We start from the raw sequence: 16571 nt of genomic DNA, 5'->3' as shown, positions 1-16571 counted from the left end.
AGACAGGTACAGGGAAACAGGTACAGGAAGACAGGAACAGAGAGACAGTAACAGAGAGACAGGTACAGGGAAACAGGTACAGGAAGACAGATACAGAGAGACAGGTACAGGGAGACAGGTTCAGGGAGACAGGATCGGGGAGACAGGATCGGGGAGAAAGGTACAGAGAGACAGGAACAGAGAGACAGGTACAGAGAGACAGGTACAGGGAGACAGGTACAGAGAGACAGGTACAGGGAGACAGATACAGAGAGACAGGTACAGGGACTCAGGTACAGGGCGACAGGTACAGAGAGAAAGGGGATTTCATAGGTCCATAGTGTGATTAACTGTTCTATTACACCCCAGGGAGTTTCCCCCATGTGTCTCAACCAGCTAGGAGAGTAGTGAGTGACAACACAAACACTTGACAAGTATGACTCCAGATATTAAACACCCTAAAGGAGAACTGGTACATGGCGTTGTAAGATGTTATAATCACCTTGAGGGAGAACTGGTAAACGGGGTTATAAGAGGTTATAATCACCTTGAGGGAGAACTGGTACATGGAGTTATAAGAGGTTTTATTATCACCTGGAGGGAGAACTGGTACATGGGGTTATAAGAGGTTTATAAGAGGTTATAATCACCTGGAGTGAGAACTGGTACATGGAGTTATAAGAGGTTTATAAGAGGTTATAATCACCTGGAGGGAGAACTGGTACATGGAGTTATAAGAGGTTTATAAGAGGTTATAATCACCTGGAGGGAGAACTGGTACATGGAGTTATAAGAGGTTTATAAGAGGTTATAATCACCTGGAGGGAGAACTGGTACATGGAGTTATAAGAGGTTTATAAGAGGTTATAATCACCTGGAGGGAGAACTGGTACATGGGGTTGATTCTGTGCAGGTTGTAGAAGATGAAGTAGAACAGAGAGGTTCTCTGGGCAGCAGGGCGGTAGAGCTCTCTGGCCTCGTTGATCTTTGTCTTGATCTCTCTGGCCTCCACCACCTGTGTGTATGTGTCAGTTAACACAATGAGCTATGAACTAGGGCCTCAAGTCATGCTCCAGATTTCTCCCCATTTCAGCGTAGCCAGAAGTACATTTCATTTGCAGCTAACACAGTGAAATGGAGCGTGCATTGCTCTACTAACTAGACTATAAAACAGTAGGCCTATATAATAACACATGGAATTTAAGTCTTGACGCTAGTAGACATCCTAAACCACAGCTACTTAACTCCCAGATACTACTGTACATCAGAGAGGCTGAACAGTATTTGTTTCCCGTGTTGTCCTAACACCAGTGATACTAAACTACAGGCTACTGCATGAAACATTTGACCTGGTTATCATGAACATAATTATACACTAAGATAGACGCAATAACTAAGATAAGATAGACTTTATTAGTCCACATGGGATGGAAAAATGTCTTCTGCTTTACCCCCAACACCTTCGATACACACACACACACACACACACACACACACACACACACACACACACACACACACACACACACACACACACACACACACACACACACACACACACACACACACACACACACACACACACACACACACACACACACACACACACACACACACACACACACACACAGACACACAGGTGTGAAAGTTAGCCGGTACGGCATCCGGTCCGCTACGGCAAAATAGATTGTGGGGGTACTTTGTATGCTAATAGCTAATACCCATAGACCTCCAGTCATTACGCTAACGCCATGTTAGCATTGACTCGCAAAACTACCTCTAACTTCCTTCATACTGAACACAGAGACATAAAAATGGTATCCAGGAGTTTATCTGACTGGGGAAGTAGACACAATCCCAAAGTATCCCTTTAAACCAGAAGCCCTCTGCTCAGAAATCCTCATGTTCTCCAAACTTTGAAAGGTTTAAAATGTATCCAGGAGATAATCTATAGTCTCCCCAAGCAGCCAATACAGTATTTATCTGTTCCTCCATTTCAATTCAATTAGCAGAGGCTCGACAAACCCGACCCGGTGGCTTTTCATTTTTCACTAATTACCCTTCCCATGTCAGGCAACGGGCCCCATTTTTTAGGGCTCAGGTTTCCCATGGCCCGGATCTTGTTACACTCTATATCTTCACAAGCAAAAATGAATGTACTATTGATAGAACCATTACTCCACCAAATGAAAGTCCTGGGCTGATGGATTGGCTTGTAGTCCTCCGTCAGCCATGAAAGGAAATAATTAGTATTCATTACTTCACACTCTACAACATTCCAATTATTAATGAACTTCAGCTGTGGTGCCCCAACGTATCCATCACGGCCATCACAGCATGTTGTATTAATCACAAGCAGAAACAAGCGCAGGTCATCTACAGCGGATGCATTTATAATCAGATTTACCACAGGGATGAATTGTCACGGGTCGGCAGACAGCAGCACTGTGTCTGTTAGGAGTTCAATACATGTCCAGTCTCAGATGTTCAATAATATTCACACACACTTTGGTTTCACAGGGAAAGGAAGGAACAAGAAAGATGTGTGTTGATGGTTGGAAAGAGGAGGTCGATTTATAGTATTTGTATTTTTCCGTTTGCACCGTAGATACTTCCTGTTACATTGTGATATGTTGTTCATTTAGAGGATTGAAGTCAGATAATCATAACACCGGTGGTGTGGAGGTGAATTAATATGCTTGGGGATTGGATTATTTGCTCCATTGGTTCGAAGGGACTCAGTGTAATAGATTGAAATACATCCACAACCATTTCACATCATAGTGGATTCATCATTCTTTCCATAACCTACGCTACGGCAAATGACCAAATCAACTACAAACTATAGGCTTACGTAGCCCAATGATAGACCTATGTAGCCTATTAATAAGCCTATGTAGCCTAATGATCTGTATTGGAGATTGTCCTGGATACACTCCTGACCACTGTTGAGAGTGGTGGTGGTGTTGTGTTGTTCCCATTCGTTTTCAGAGAGGGAAAGGTCCCTTACCCACAAGAGAGGCTGGCTGCCCACTATTCAGGGCTAACCACTGAAGAATAACTGCTCAGTATTCACCACATAAAGACTATGAGCAGGCCAATGAACATCTATCACCAGGCGTCAGAGGGGCGATCCATACGTCTGCCTCAGGGATTCAGAACACGCAATACAAATTCATCTATAATCTAAAGAGCAAGGAGCAATCATATCCCAGTCAGTCATGTCTCTGGAGCTGTCCACCGCTCAGTGAGACTCCAGCGTCAGTCAGTCATGTCTCTGGAGCTGTCCACCGCTCAGTGAGACTCCAGCGTCAGTCAGTCATGTCTCTGGAGCTGTCCACCGCTCAGTGAGACTCCAGCGTCAGTCAGTCATGTCTCTGGAGCTGTCCACCGCTCAGTGAGACTCCAGCGTCAGTCAGTCATGTCTCTGGAGCTGTCCACCGCTCAGTGAGACTCCAGCGTCAGTCAGGCAAATCCTCTGGCATTGTCTGTGTCCCAGATGGCACCCTAGTCCCTATGTAGTGCACTACTTTTGACCAGGGCCCATAGGGTTGTGCACTATATAGGGAATAGGGTTCGCAGCCATTCGGGATCGCAGATATTGTCTAATACTGTCCCACAGGCCCATATTTAGACACGTTGGGATAGTATTGACTTGTATATCAAAAGGGATATACAACCATGGATCGATTAGTAATGTGTAGACAAGACTGGTTACAGGCTTTAGGCACAACTATAGAATAAATAGCTTTTGCAGAGAAAGCACAGTGCACAGTATGGTGATTGTATAGGGCTACTCTGTCTTAATGACAAAAACCTCACTGTTTGTCTCCGCCAGGGCTGGTTTCCTGGACACAGTTTAAGGCTAATCCTAGACTAAAAAGCACTTTCAATGGATATTATCAGTTGAAAGTGCTTTTTAGTCCAGGACTAGAGTTAATCTGTGTCTGGGAAACCGCCCCACCTAGAGATTTCATTGGTGGATTCCTGAGCCAGTAGATCTGTATAGGGACAGGTCAAACCAAGGACCATTGTCACTGCTTGACTTCCTTCCTTGATGGTGTTTCTCCCCAGTAGTGGCTCCAGGACTGGGTCAACTCTCTCCTGTAGGTTCTCAATCAGAACAGTCCCTTGTGTTTATCTCCCCAGTAGTGGCACCAGGACTGGGTCAACTCTCTCCTGTAGGTTCTCAATCAGAACAGTCTCTTGTGTTTATCTCCCCAGTAGTGGCTCCAGGACTGGGTCAACTCTCTCCTGTAGGTTCTCAATCAGAACAGTCTCTTGTGTTTATCTCCCCAGTAGTGGCTCCAGGACTGGGTCAACTCTCTCCTGTAGGTTCTCAATCAGAACAGTCTCTCCATAGGCAAGGGCTCGCTCTAACACATCCAAATACCTGTAGAGAATGATGATGGTAACACTTTAGAGAAAATACATATGAATTATACTTTATAACATCCTGTATAATAACTTATAATACACTTACAATTGTATTATAAGGCATTATGAAGGATGTTATAAAGCATTAAACGTACAGTAAGTATTTCATTTAAAGTGTAACCAGAATGATTCACTGTGTAACGAACGCCGTCGGGAGAAGGAGAAGACCAAGGTGCAGCGTAAAAGTATTCATAATACTTTTAATAAATACGAATACTAGAACAAAAAACAACAAAACAACAAACAAACAGTTCTGCAAGGTGCAATACATAAAACAGAAAACAACTACCCACAAACACAGGTGGGAACAGGCTACCTAAGTATGGTTCTCAATCAGAGACAACGATAGACAGCTGCCTCTGATTGAGAACCACACACGGCCAAACACAAAGAAATAGACAACATAGAACACCAGACATAGAATGCCCACCCCAACTCACGCCCTGACCAACCCAAAATAGAGACATAAAAAAGGAACTAAGGTCAGGGCGTGACACACTGGAACAGGTAACTTGAATACTTTTTTACATTTTGTAACCGGCAAGCCTGAAGGAAGACACATGGATGGGTGGAGTGAAGAAGTTGGCTGTCAGAAGTATTACAATGTAAATGTATTTTAATCCGCCTGTCTGCATATTTCAAGACATGGCATATGAGGGTGCAGTGAGATAACCCATGGATTGGATGATACTTTTCTCATCAATCAATTTGAAAAAACCATACAGTGCACTCGGAAAGTATTCAAACCCCTGGACTTTTTCCACACTTTGTTACGTTACAGCATTATTCTAAAATGGATTCAATACTTTATTCCCTCATCAATCTACACACAATAACCTATAATGACAAAGCAAAAACAGGTTTTGGAAAAAATATATACATAAAAAAAATGAAATATCACATTTACATAAGTATTCAGACATTTTGCGATGAGACTTGAAATCAAGCTCAGGAGCCTCCTGTTTCCAATGATCATCTTTGAGATGTTTCTACAACTTGACTGGAGTCCACCTGTGTGGTAAATTCAACTAATTGGACATGATTTGGAAAGGCACACACCTGTCTATGTAAGGTCCCATAGTTGACAGTGCATGTCAGATCAAAAACCAAGCCATAAGGTCGAAGGAATTGTCTGTATGGCTCAGAGACAGGATCGTGTCGAGGCACAGATCTGCTGGAAAGGTACCAATCATTCTTAAATAGAAGAAGTTTAGAACCATCAAGACTCTTCCTAGAGCTGGCTGCCCAGCCAGACTGAGCAAGCAATCGGGGGAGAAGGGCCTTGGTCAGGGAGGTGACCAAGAACCAGATGGTCACTATGACAGAGCTCCAGAGATCCTCTGTGGAGATGGCAGAACCTTCCAGAGACAACCATCTCTGCAGCACTCCACCAATCAGGTCTTTATGGTAGAATGGCCAGACGGAAGCCACTCTTCAGTAAAAGGCACATGACAGCCTGCTTGGAGTTTGCCAAAAGGCACCTGAAGGACTCTCAGACCATGAGAAGCAAGATTCTTTGGTCTGATGAAACCAAGATTGAACTATTTGGCCTGAATACCAAGCATCACATCTGGAGGAAACCTGGCACCATCCCTACAGTGAAGCATGGTGGTGGCGGCATTATGCTGTGGAGATGTTTTTCAGTGGCAGGGACTGGGAGGCTTGTCAGGATCGAGGGAAAGATGAACGGAACAAAGTATAGAGAGTTCCTTGATAAAAACCTGGTCCAGAGCGCTCAGGACCTCAGACTGGGCAGAAGGTTCACCTTTCAACAGGACATTGACATTAAGCACGCAGCCAAGACAACACAGGAGTGACTTCGGGACAAGTCTCTGAATGTCCTTGAGTGGCCCAGCCAGAACCCGGACTTGAACCTGATCGAACATCTCGGGAGAGACCTGAAAATAGCTGTGCAGCAGTGCTCCCTATCTAACCTGACAGAGCTTGAGAGGATCTGCAGAGAAGAATGGGAGAAACTTCCCAAATACAGGTGTGCCAAGCTTGTAGCTTCATACCTACGAAGACTTGAGGCTGTAATCGCTGCCAAAGGTGCTTCAACAAAGGGTCTAAAGACTTATGTAAATAAGATATTTCTATTTAAATTGTAATAATTCTGCAAAAATCTCAAAAAATCTGTTTTCACTTTGTCATTAGAGGGTTATTGTGTTTAAATTAATGAGAAAAATGTATAATTTAATACATTTTAGAATAATGCTGTAACGTTACAAAATGTGGAAAAAGTCAAAGGGTCTGAATAATTTTCAAATGCACTGTAGCTGATAATTAGTAGTGACCAGTGATTAGCCTGGTCCCATCCTGTATCTACTGTCCAGACACCAAATCTCCTATGGTTATCATACCCTACTGTATATGTTTGGCTAAAGTACAAACAGACTGGACCACTTGGATAGACACTGTCCAGTGATACAAAACAAACCCTTGTGACCATCAATGTTCCAAGTTCAACTTGCTTCCCTTCTTTGCTTCCCTTCCCAACTTGCTTCCCTTCCCCACTCTGAAATCTCTACTATCATTAATGAAATGTGTCAAAACAACGGCGTCCCTCTCTCACTCCATCTGCTGGAGCTGCTCCACCCTGAGCTCTGGCCCACAGCGGCTGCGGATCCACTTGATGCCCTGCTGCTGGGGGTGCATCATGAGTGGCCAGCACTCGCCGGTGGTCAGGATGGCAGCGTTCTCTGTGGACATCCTATCGTTTGGCAGGCCCTGGTTGTGCCAGGCAGCCACGGTGGCATCATCTGTAAGCATGAGGACAGGGTCCAGGTCGTCTGTCTGGGGGATGGAGACCTGGAACACACAGAGAGACAGACAGATGGAACCCTGTTCACCATATAGTGCACTAAATAATAAATAGGGTGGCATTTGGAACCGACAGCAGTGAGGCGGTGATGTCACTCGGTTGGCTGTGTGTGGGGTACCGACTGTACAACTATGCAGGCCGATAGGGAGAGAGGCAACAGTCTTTCACCAAGATTAATTTCCAGGCGGGTTATCCCTAAATTTACATCCAAAATCAAAATGTTCAAATAAAATCAATTAAAGACCATGAATAAAAACAGTTTAGAACATATCTACACGATAAAGGATAAAGGAGCAGCTTTATAAAGCCCCGCTGGTCAAAAGTAGTGCACTACACAGGGAATAGGGTGCCATTTGGGATCTTACCCGTTGTGACTGTACGAAGGGTATCCAGGCTTCGTAGAGCTGTTGGTGTCGGTAGGGCCTGGTGAAGTGACCCACGTAGGAGACCGAAGCTGAGGTGAGGAGAACATCACCACACAGAGTCTTCTGCCTGGGACCACCTCTCCTTTTCTGACTGGGACACACATACACCAAGCATGACAATATACACCACCAAAAGCAGTATGAAACGTAGTCTACAGTGTATGTATAAAATCACTTTTAGAATAAACTGGAAACTTGGTATATCCTGTTAGGCTGGCTGGCCCGACATCGGTACACTTATGACAACATCCAGCTCAATTGCAGGGCGCGAAATTCAAAATCTATTTTTTTTTTATATTTAACTTTCACACATTAACAAGTCCAATACAGCATTTGAAAGATAAACATCTTGTGAATCCAGCCAACGTGTCCGATTTTTAAAATGTTTTACAGCAAAAACACCATGTATGTTTATGTTAGTTCACCACCAAATACAAAAGAGGACAGACATTTTTCACAGCACAGGTAGCATGCACAAAGCCAACCTAATGTCACGTTCCTGACCTATTTCTGTTAGTTTGTTATGTGTTAGTTGGTCAGGACGTGAGTTTGGGTGGGCATTCTATGTTTTCTGTTTCTGTGTTGGTTTATTGGGTTGCCTGGTATGGCTCTTAATTAGAGGCAGGTGTTTGGCGTTCCTCTAATTAAGAGTCATATTTAGGTAGGCGTTTTCACAGTGTTCGTTGTGGGTGATTGTCTCCTGTGTCTGTGTATATGTTTGCACCATACCGGACTGTTTGCGGTTTGTTCGTTTTATGTAGTCTGTTCCTGTTCATTGCGTTCTTCACGTTATATGTAAGTTCGTCGTTCAGGTCTGTCTGCATCGTTTATTTGTTTTGTTTGTTTATGCAAGTTTAGTTTGTTTTTCCGTCGTGTTCAATAAATCATGTCATTTCACTACGCTGCGCCTTGGTTCGATCACTGCTCCTCCTCTTCGGATGAAGAGGAGGAGGACAGCCGTTACACCTAACTAACCAAGATCCAACCAAACAAACCTAGAAACAACTTCCTCAGATGACAGTCCTATAACATGTTACACAATAAATCTATGTTTTGTTCGAAAAATGTGCATATTTGAGCTGTAAATCAGTTTTACATTGATGCTACCATCATAGCTACAGTCAGAAATAGCACGGGAGGAGCCAGAGTAAATACAGACACCAACGTCAACTACCTAATTACTCATCATAAAACATTTCAGAAAAATATATGGTGTATAGCAAAATGAAAGACGAAGATCTTGTGAATACAGACAATATTTCCGATTTTTTTAAGTGTTTTACAGCGAAAACACAATATATCGTTATATTAGCTTACTGCAATAGCTAACACACAACAGCATTGATTCCAAGTAATCGGTAGCGATAGCACAGTTCGACAGATATATGAAATAGCATCCCAAATTGGGTCCTTATCTTTGTTGATCTTCCATCAGAATGTTGTAAAGGGGTCCATTGTCCAGAACCGTCTTTGTTTGGATCCAGAACGAACTATTTCCCTCTTGAATTAGCAAGCACACTGGCCGTGCGGCGCTAACCTCTCCTTCTTGAACAAATTCTTCCAACGCATCACGTCTAAAGTCCCGAATAAATTTCAATAATATAATTAAACTATATTGAAAAAACATACTTTAGGATGATATTGTGACATGTATCAAATAAAATCGAAGCCGGAGATCATATTCACCTATAACGACGGTTTTCCAGGAGGCAATTCCAGGTCCAACTTCGCACCTTCGAAAAAAAAATAATGGCGGACCTCTCACTCCAAGATGATGTATTTAATCCCAGAACGAGATATTCAAGTCATTTCTGCTCTCACTTCCGCATGACACCCAAGGGAAGGTGTATGACGTGTTTCTATAGTCCCAAGTGACATGCCCTTTTATAGACAAGCTCTTGAAAAAAGACCTCGCTTTTGGAAATCTCACTTCCGGATAGGAAATGGGCTGCAGAAAGAGTTCTGGTTCACTTAGAGAAATAATTCAAACGGTTTAAGAAACTAGAGAGTGTTTTCTATCCAATAGTAATGACAATATGCATATTGTACGAGCAAGAATTGAGTAGGAGGCCGTTTGAAATGGCCACCTCTTTCCAGGTTACTCAATGCTGCCCCTTGCAGCCATAAGAAGATATGCATTTAACTTCAAAGCACCTCAAATATTTCAAACTCTGGGATGAAAGGTTCGTCTAGGCTGAAATGTGTTTCCCCACCCAGTCTACCGGGCCAAACTAGAAAAACCTAAAGCTATAAAGTATACAAAACTAATTCCACCAAACTGGCTTTGAAAGTTTTCCTGCACATTCACTCAGCATCTATTTAGCGTCCATTTAATCCTTCCATAGTATGACCAGCTGTGACAGCCTGAACACGGTAAATAGTATGACCAGCTGTGACAGCCTGAACACGGTAAATAGTATGACCAGCTGTGACAGCCTGAACACGGTAAATAGTATGACCAGCTGTGACAGCCTGAACACGGTAAATAGTATGACCAGCTGTGACAGCCTGAACACGGTAAATAGTATGACCAGCTGTGACAGCCTGAACACGGTAAATAGTATGACCAGCTGTGACAGCCTGAACACGGTAAATAGTATGACCAGCTGTGACAGCCTGAACACGGTAAATAGTATGACCAGCTGTGACAGCCTGAACACGGTAAATAGTATGACCAGCTGTGACAGCCTGAACACGGTAAATAGTATGACCAGCTGTGACAGCCTGAACACGGTAAATAGTATGACCAGCTGTGACAGCCTGAACACGGTAAATAGTATGACCAGCTGTGACAGCCTGAACACGGTAAATAGTATGACCAGCTGTGACAGCCTGAACACGGTAAATAGTATGACCAGCTGTGACAGCCTGAACACGGTAAATAGTATGACCAGCTGTGACAGCCTGAACACGGTAAATAGTATGACCAGCTGTGACAGCCTGAACACGGTAAATAGTATGACCAGCTGTGACAGCCTGAACACGGTAAATAGTATGACCAGCTGTGACAGCCTGAACACGGTAAATAGTATGACCAGCTGTGACAGCCTGAACACGGTAAATAGTATGACCAGCTGTGACAGCCTGAACACGGTAAATAGTATGACCAGCTGTGACAGCCTGAACACGGTAAATAGTATGACCAGCTGTGACAGCCTGAACACGGTAAATAGTATGACCAGCTGTGACAGCCTGAACACGGTAAATAGTATGACCAGCTGTGACAGCCTGAACACGGTAAATAGTATGACCAGCTGTGACAGCCTGAACACGGTAAATAGTATGACCAGCTGTGACAGCCTGAACACGGTAAATAGTATGACCAGCTGTGACAGCCTGAACACGGTAAATAGTATGACCAGCTGTGACAGCCTGAACACGGTAAATAGTATGACCAGCTGTGACAGCCTGAACACGGTAAATAGTATGACCAGCTGTGACAGCCTGAACACGGTAAATAGTATGACCAGCTGTGACAGCCTGAACACGGTAAATAGTATGACCAGCTGTGACAGCCTGAACACGGTAAATAGTATGACCAGCTGTGACAGCCTGAACACGGTAAATAGTATGACCAGCTGTGACAGCCTGAACACGGTAAATAGTATGACCAGCTGTGACAGCCTGAACACGGTAAATAGTATGACCAGCTGTGACAGCCTGAACACGGTAAATAGTATGACCAGCTGTGACAGCCTGAACACGGTAAATAGTATGACCAGCTGTGACAGCCTGAACACGGTAAATCACGCCTGCCGTTTCTTCACAAGGGCCCATGGGGCCAGAGTATGTGGCATAATAAATTCCCAGACAGTTAAAAATCACTATAATTTTACCCTAATGCATTATGGGTTGTCTGTAATATCACTCAGTCTTGGGGTGAAGCGTTTTTAATTTCCAACAGCTGTTGAGCCTGTGAGGTAAGTTAATGATTAAATATAGTCTGATGTATTAGTCTAAACACTGTGGCTTCCAGATCAATGCCACAAAGACATATCATTTATCTTGATATGTGGAAAAGCCAAGCTGTCCCATGCTAGCCACATTTGTTTTGTTGAATAAGAAAGTAGAACGTATGAATATGGCCACGGCAGAAAAACATGGCTCCTATTGGATTTCACGTTAACAGACCGATGTAAACATGTCTGGATCCCCACAGGACCACGTTGTTTTAAGATGCAACACCTGGACACACACACACACACACACACACACACACACACACACACACACACACACACACACACACACACACACACACACACACACACACACACACACACACACACACACACACACACACTTCTTCAGGCCAGTCTGCTGCCCAGCTTGAGTGTACGGTCCATGCAGCCTTCCTGCCATCTCTCTTCTCCACTGGGCCGTGGGCCAGACAGAGACAGTTGCCCAGTTTAATGGTGCGTTTGCTGTGGTCCATCCCACTCTCCCTCTCCATCCTCCCTGATCCCCAACAGGCTGGCTAGCCAGACCTGAAGCTCCATCCCCTCCACCACACTACAGCCAGACACAGCCACATCACAGGGACATTATAACAAGTCCTCATCCAGATTACTGATGCACTTCTGTCAACCCCACCTCCTGGTAGACAGCGTGCCTCGGACTCTGTGACCAGTCACTTCTATGCCAGGTGAGACACACTGATCCCTGATACACACTATATGGCCGAACCGTGCGTTACTGGCTCAGGTATTTTCTTTTCCCATTGTCCTTTCCAGCATGGTTCCAGAAACTATGGTGGATGTGTAACCACTATCCGGCCAGAGCAGCTGGGTTTGGCTCTATAGTGTGTATCAGGCATGACAGGACTGACCCCCACCCCAGCCCCTCCTCTCTGTACCTCCAGGCCCTTGACCAGCTGGTTGGCCTGCTCGATAGTCTGGTTGGTGTGGGTCACTTCCTCCTGGCACTGGACCTTGTGATCAGCAGCCTTCTCAACCTGGACTGTGAGGCTCTGTAGGTTGATATTCAACCCCTGTTAGAAACACCACAGAATCACAGATTAGATCGGCTTCATGACAAGACAAGGCTGAGCGGCATATGGTCATTGTGAGAGCTGGAGATTTCAAACCAGCGTGGTGAATGATAATATAACACGTCTTACTTCCAGTTTTATCAGCTGAAAACTGTTGTTCTGATTACAGAAGCAATACAATTGGCCTTCTTTAGACTAGTTGAGTATCTGGAACATCAGCATTTGTGGGTTCGATTACAGGCTCAAAATGTCCAGAAACAAATAATTTTCTTCTGAAACTCGTCAGTCTATATGTATGTAGTGATGATCCATGGCATGAAGCCTCCAGTGATTATCCATGGCACGAAGCCTCCAGTAATAATCCATGGCCCGGAGCCTCCAGCGATAATCCAGGGCACGGAGCCTCCAGCGACGGTCCCCAGTCCGGAGCCTTCAGAGACGGTCCCCAGTCCGGAGCCTTCAGAGACGGTCCCCAGTCCGGAGCCTTCAGAGACGGTCCCCAGTCCGGAGCCTTCAGAGACGGTCCCCAGTCCGGAGCCTTCAGAGACGGTCCCCAGTCCGGAGACTGCAGCGACGGTCCCCAGTCCGGAGCCTGCAGCGACGGTCCCCAGTCCGGAGCCTACAGCGACGGTCCCCAGTCCGGAACCTGCAGCGACGTCCCCAGTCCGGAACCTGCAGCGACGTCCCCAGTCCGGAGCCTGCAGCGACCTCCCCAGTCCGGAGCCGCAGCGACGTCCCCAGTCCGGAGCCTGCAGCGACGGTCCCCAGTCCGGAGCCTGCAGCGACGGTCCCCAATCCGGAGCCTCCAGCGACGGTCCCCAGTCCGGAGCCTCCAGCGACGGTCCCCAGTCCGGAGCCTCCAGCGACGGTCCCCTGTCCGGAGCCTCCAGCGACGGTCCCCTGTCCGGAGCCTCCAACGGCGGTCTGCAGTCCGGAGTCTCTGGCGGCGGTCCCCAGTCCGGAGCCTTCAGAGACGGTCCCCAGTCCGGAGCCTTCAGAGACGGTCCCCAGTCCGGAGACTGCAGCGACGGTCCCCAGTCCGGAGCCTGCAGCGACGGTCCCCAGTCCGGAGCCTACAGCGACGGTCCCCAGTCCGGAACCTGCAGCGACGTCCCCAGTCCGGAACCTGCAGCGACGTCCCCAGTCCGGAGCCTACAGCGACGGTCCCCAGTCCGGAACCTGCAGCGACGTCCCCAGTCCGGAACCTGCAGCGACGTCCCCAGTCCGGAGCCTGCAGCGACCTCCCCAGTCCGGAGCCGCAGCGACGTCCCCAGTCCGGAGCCTGCAGCGACGGTCCCCAGTCCGGAGCCTGCAGCGACGGTCCCCAATCCGGAGCCTCCAGCGACGGTCCCCTGTCCGGAGCCTCCAGCGACGGTCCCCTGTCCGGAGCCTCCAGCGACGGTCCCCTGTCCGGAGCCTCCAACGGCGGTCCCCTGTCCGGAGCCTCCAACGGCGGTCCCCTGTCCGGAGCCTCCAACGGCGGTCTGCAGTCCGGAGTCTCTGGCGGCGGTCTGCAGTCCGGAGTCTCCAGCGGCGCTTTGCAGTACGGAGCCTCCGGCGATGATCTACGGTCCGGAGGCCCCGGTGACGATCCCTGCGCCGGAGGCGCAACCGAAGTAGGGGGAGCCTAAAGCGGGCGGGGTCTGCACCGGAGCCCCCACCGAGAGTAGATGCCCACCCGGACCTTCCCCTATAGGTTCAGGTTTGCGGCCGGTGTCCGCACCTTTGGGGGGGGGGGGGGGGGGTATTGTCACGCCCTGACCTTAGAGAGTATTTTATTTCTCTATTTTTGGTTAGGTCAGGGTGTGGTTAGGGTGGGCATTCTATGTTTTCTATTTCTTTGTTGTTTTTGCCATGTGTGGTTCCCAATCAGAGGCAGCTGTCTATCGTTGTCTCTGATTGGGGATCATATATAAGTTGTGATTTTCCGTTTGGGTTTTGTGGGGAGTTATTTTCTGTTTAGCTGTTTTTCTTGCCTGACAGAACTGTACGCTTTAGTTTTTTCTACTTTGTTATTTTGTTGCGGTGTTCAGTTTTATTAAAAATCATGAACGCCTACCACGCTGCACCTTGATCTCCTTCTTCATCCGACGAGTGTCGTTACACCCTGACCTCAATCCTATAGAGAATTTGTGGGCTGAACTGAAAAAGCGTGTGCAAGCAAGGAGGCTTACAAATCTGACTCGGTTACACCAGCTCTGTCAAGAGGAATGGGCCAAATTTCAGTCAATTTATTGTGGGAAGCTTGTGGAAGGCTACCCGAAACGTTTGACCCAAGTTAAACAATACTATTTGAGTGTATGTAAACTTCTGACCCACAGTGAATGTGATGAAATAAATAAAAGCTGAAATAAATAATTCTCTCTATTATTCTGACATTTCACATTCTTAAAATAAGGTGGTGAACCTAACTGACCTTAAACAGGGCATTTTTACTAGGATTAAATGTCAGGAATTGTGAAAAACTGATTTTAAATGTATTTGGCTAAGGTGTTTGTAAATTTCCGACTTCAACTGTAGACAATCGATAAAAAAGACAGCCGTTTCCGGCTACAATAGTCATTTACAACATTAACAATGTCTACCCTGTATTTCTGACCAATTTGATGTTATTTTAATGGACCAAAAATTTGCTTTTCTTTCAAAAACAAGGACATTCCTAAGTGACCACAAACTTTTGAATGGTAGTGTACATGTGAATAAAACATTTGATTCATGATTTAACGATATTCTATCAATGGCATTCAATGATATTATAATAATATATCCCATTTAGCAGATGCTTTTAACCAAAGTTACTGACAGTAGTACATTTTGGTATACTGTCATTGCAAGCGCCGTGCTGTACTAACTGAGCCACACAGGACCATATAACCTGACATTCAAACTATCTTCATGATACACATCAAAGCTATATTTCAGACTGCTCTCTGTCTGACCTAGTATCTGACCATGTGGATGGCCCAGCTGCGGCGGCGGTGGACTTGGTCCTGACCAGGTCAGGGTGAAACTCTGGGTTCCTCAGGTACTCCTGCTTCACCACCACCAGACATAACTTAGCGATGTGCTCCTTGTAATACGACACCAGCGCCTGCAGGAGGTTATCACCTGGAAGCCACAGGGAGACATGTTTGCATCAAGATACAATACATATTCATGTAGAAAGGGGGATTTATTGTTGTCAGTCAAGTGGAACTAACACCGCTTTTGACTGAAAAACATGTCTTGCACATGTTGATGATGTCACAAGGCAGACTATTGTCGGATTGGTTGATGGACTAGTTGAGCCAACATAATAAAAACAATCCAAGAACATGAATCTTTGAGCCCAGAGGATCGTACAGTACAGTGGCGCTGGCTCCATTCAGAACTATATTCAAAGAGCCATCATCCAGCTGAATTGTGAGGTTGAGACATGCAGGGTACATACAGTGTCAAGGCCCAGACCCAGATTACACTGGCATCCCTCAGACAGACAATGATGTGATTGACACAGTGACAGGTAGTAACCTTGGTTACCTTGCCCATAAAGGCCCGGGCTGCCTTCCAGCTCCTCGGCTTGGGAACGAAGCCACACGGAGCCAGCAGCACCATCACCGCCATGTTGATCACCGCCGCCGGAGGGATTGACAAACGATTTCTGCTCCGTCAGATTCACTTGGAGACAGATACAATGTACCACCAGGTAGTTATTGTGGAAAATCATTTACCTGGCTTTATGACAGTTGAATAAATCAACCAAGAACCATATACAACAAACCAAAATGATCATTAGCTTGATGAGTGATTTAGACAGTAAGTAACTGGTTCATTTACAGGGTACCTGGTGACCTTATTAGATATGTGGCTTAGCTACAATTGCTCTATAATCTATGACATGATTTCAGTATTGTACCTTGTTAAGAGTGTCCAGCCTGCA

At 46.0% G+C, this 16571-nt stretch overlaps 2 pseudogenes; both read right to left on the bottom strand.

The window, feature by feature from the left end:
* The window catches only part of LOC129856766 (dynein axonemal heavy chain 11-like), a 34389-nt pseudogene extending 32300 nt beyond the window's left edge, over positions 1–2089 (bottom strand).
* A 4895-nt stretch (positions 2090–6984) lies between these two features.
* Positions 6985–16358, bottom strand: LOC129856765 (dynein axonemal heavy chain 11-like; annotated as a pseudogene).
* Positions 16359–16571: the final 213 nt, after the last annotated feature.

This window comes from Salvelinus fontinalis, chromosome 6 (genome assembly GCF_029448725.1).
Source record: "Salvelinus fontinalis isolate EN_2023a chromosome 6, ASM2944872v1, whole genome shotgun sequence".
Classification (NCBI taxonomy): Eukaryota; Metazoa; Chordata; class Actinopteri; order Salmoniformes; family Salmonidae; genus Salvelinus; species Salvelinus fontinalis.
The sequence above is the reverse complement of the archived record's forward strand: the minus strand, read 5'-3'. Positions and strand labels throughout refer to the sequence as shown.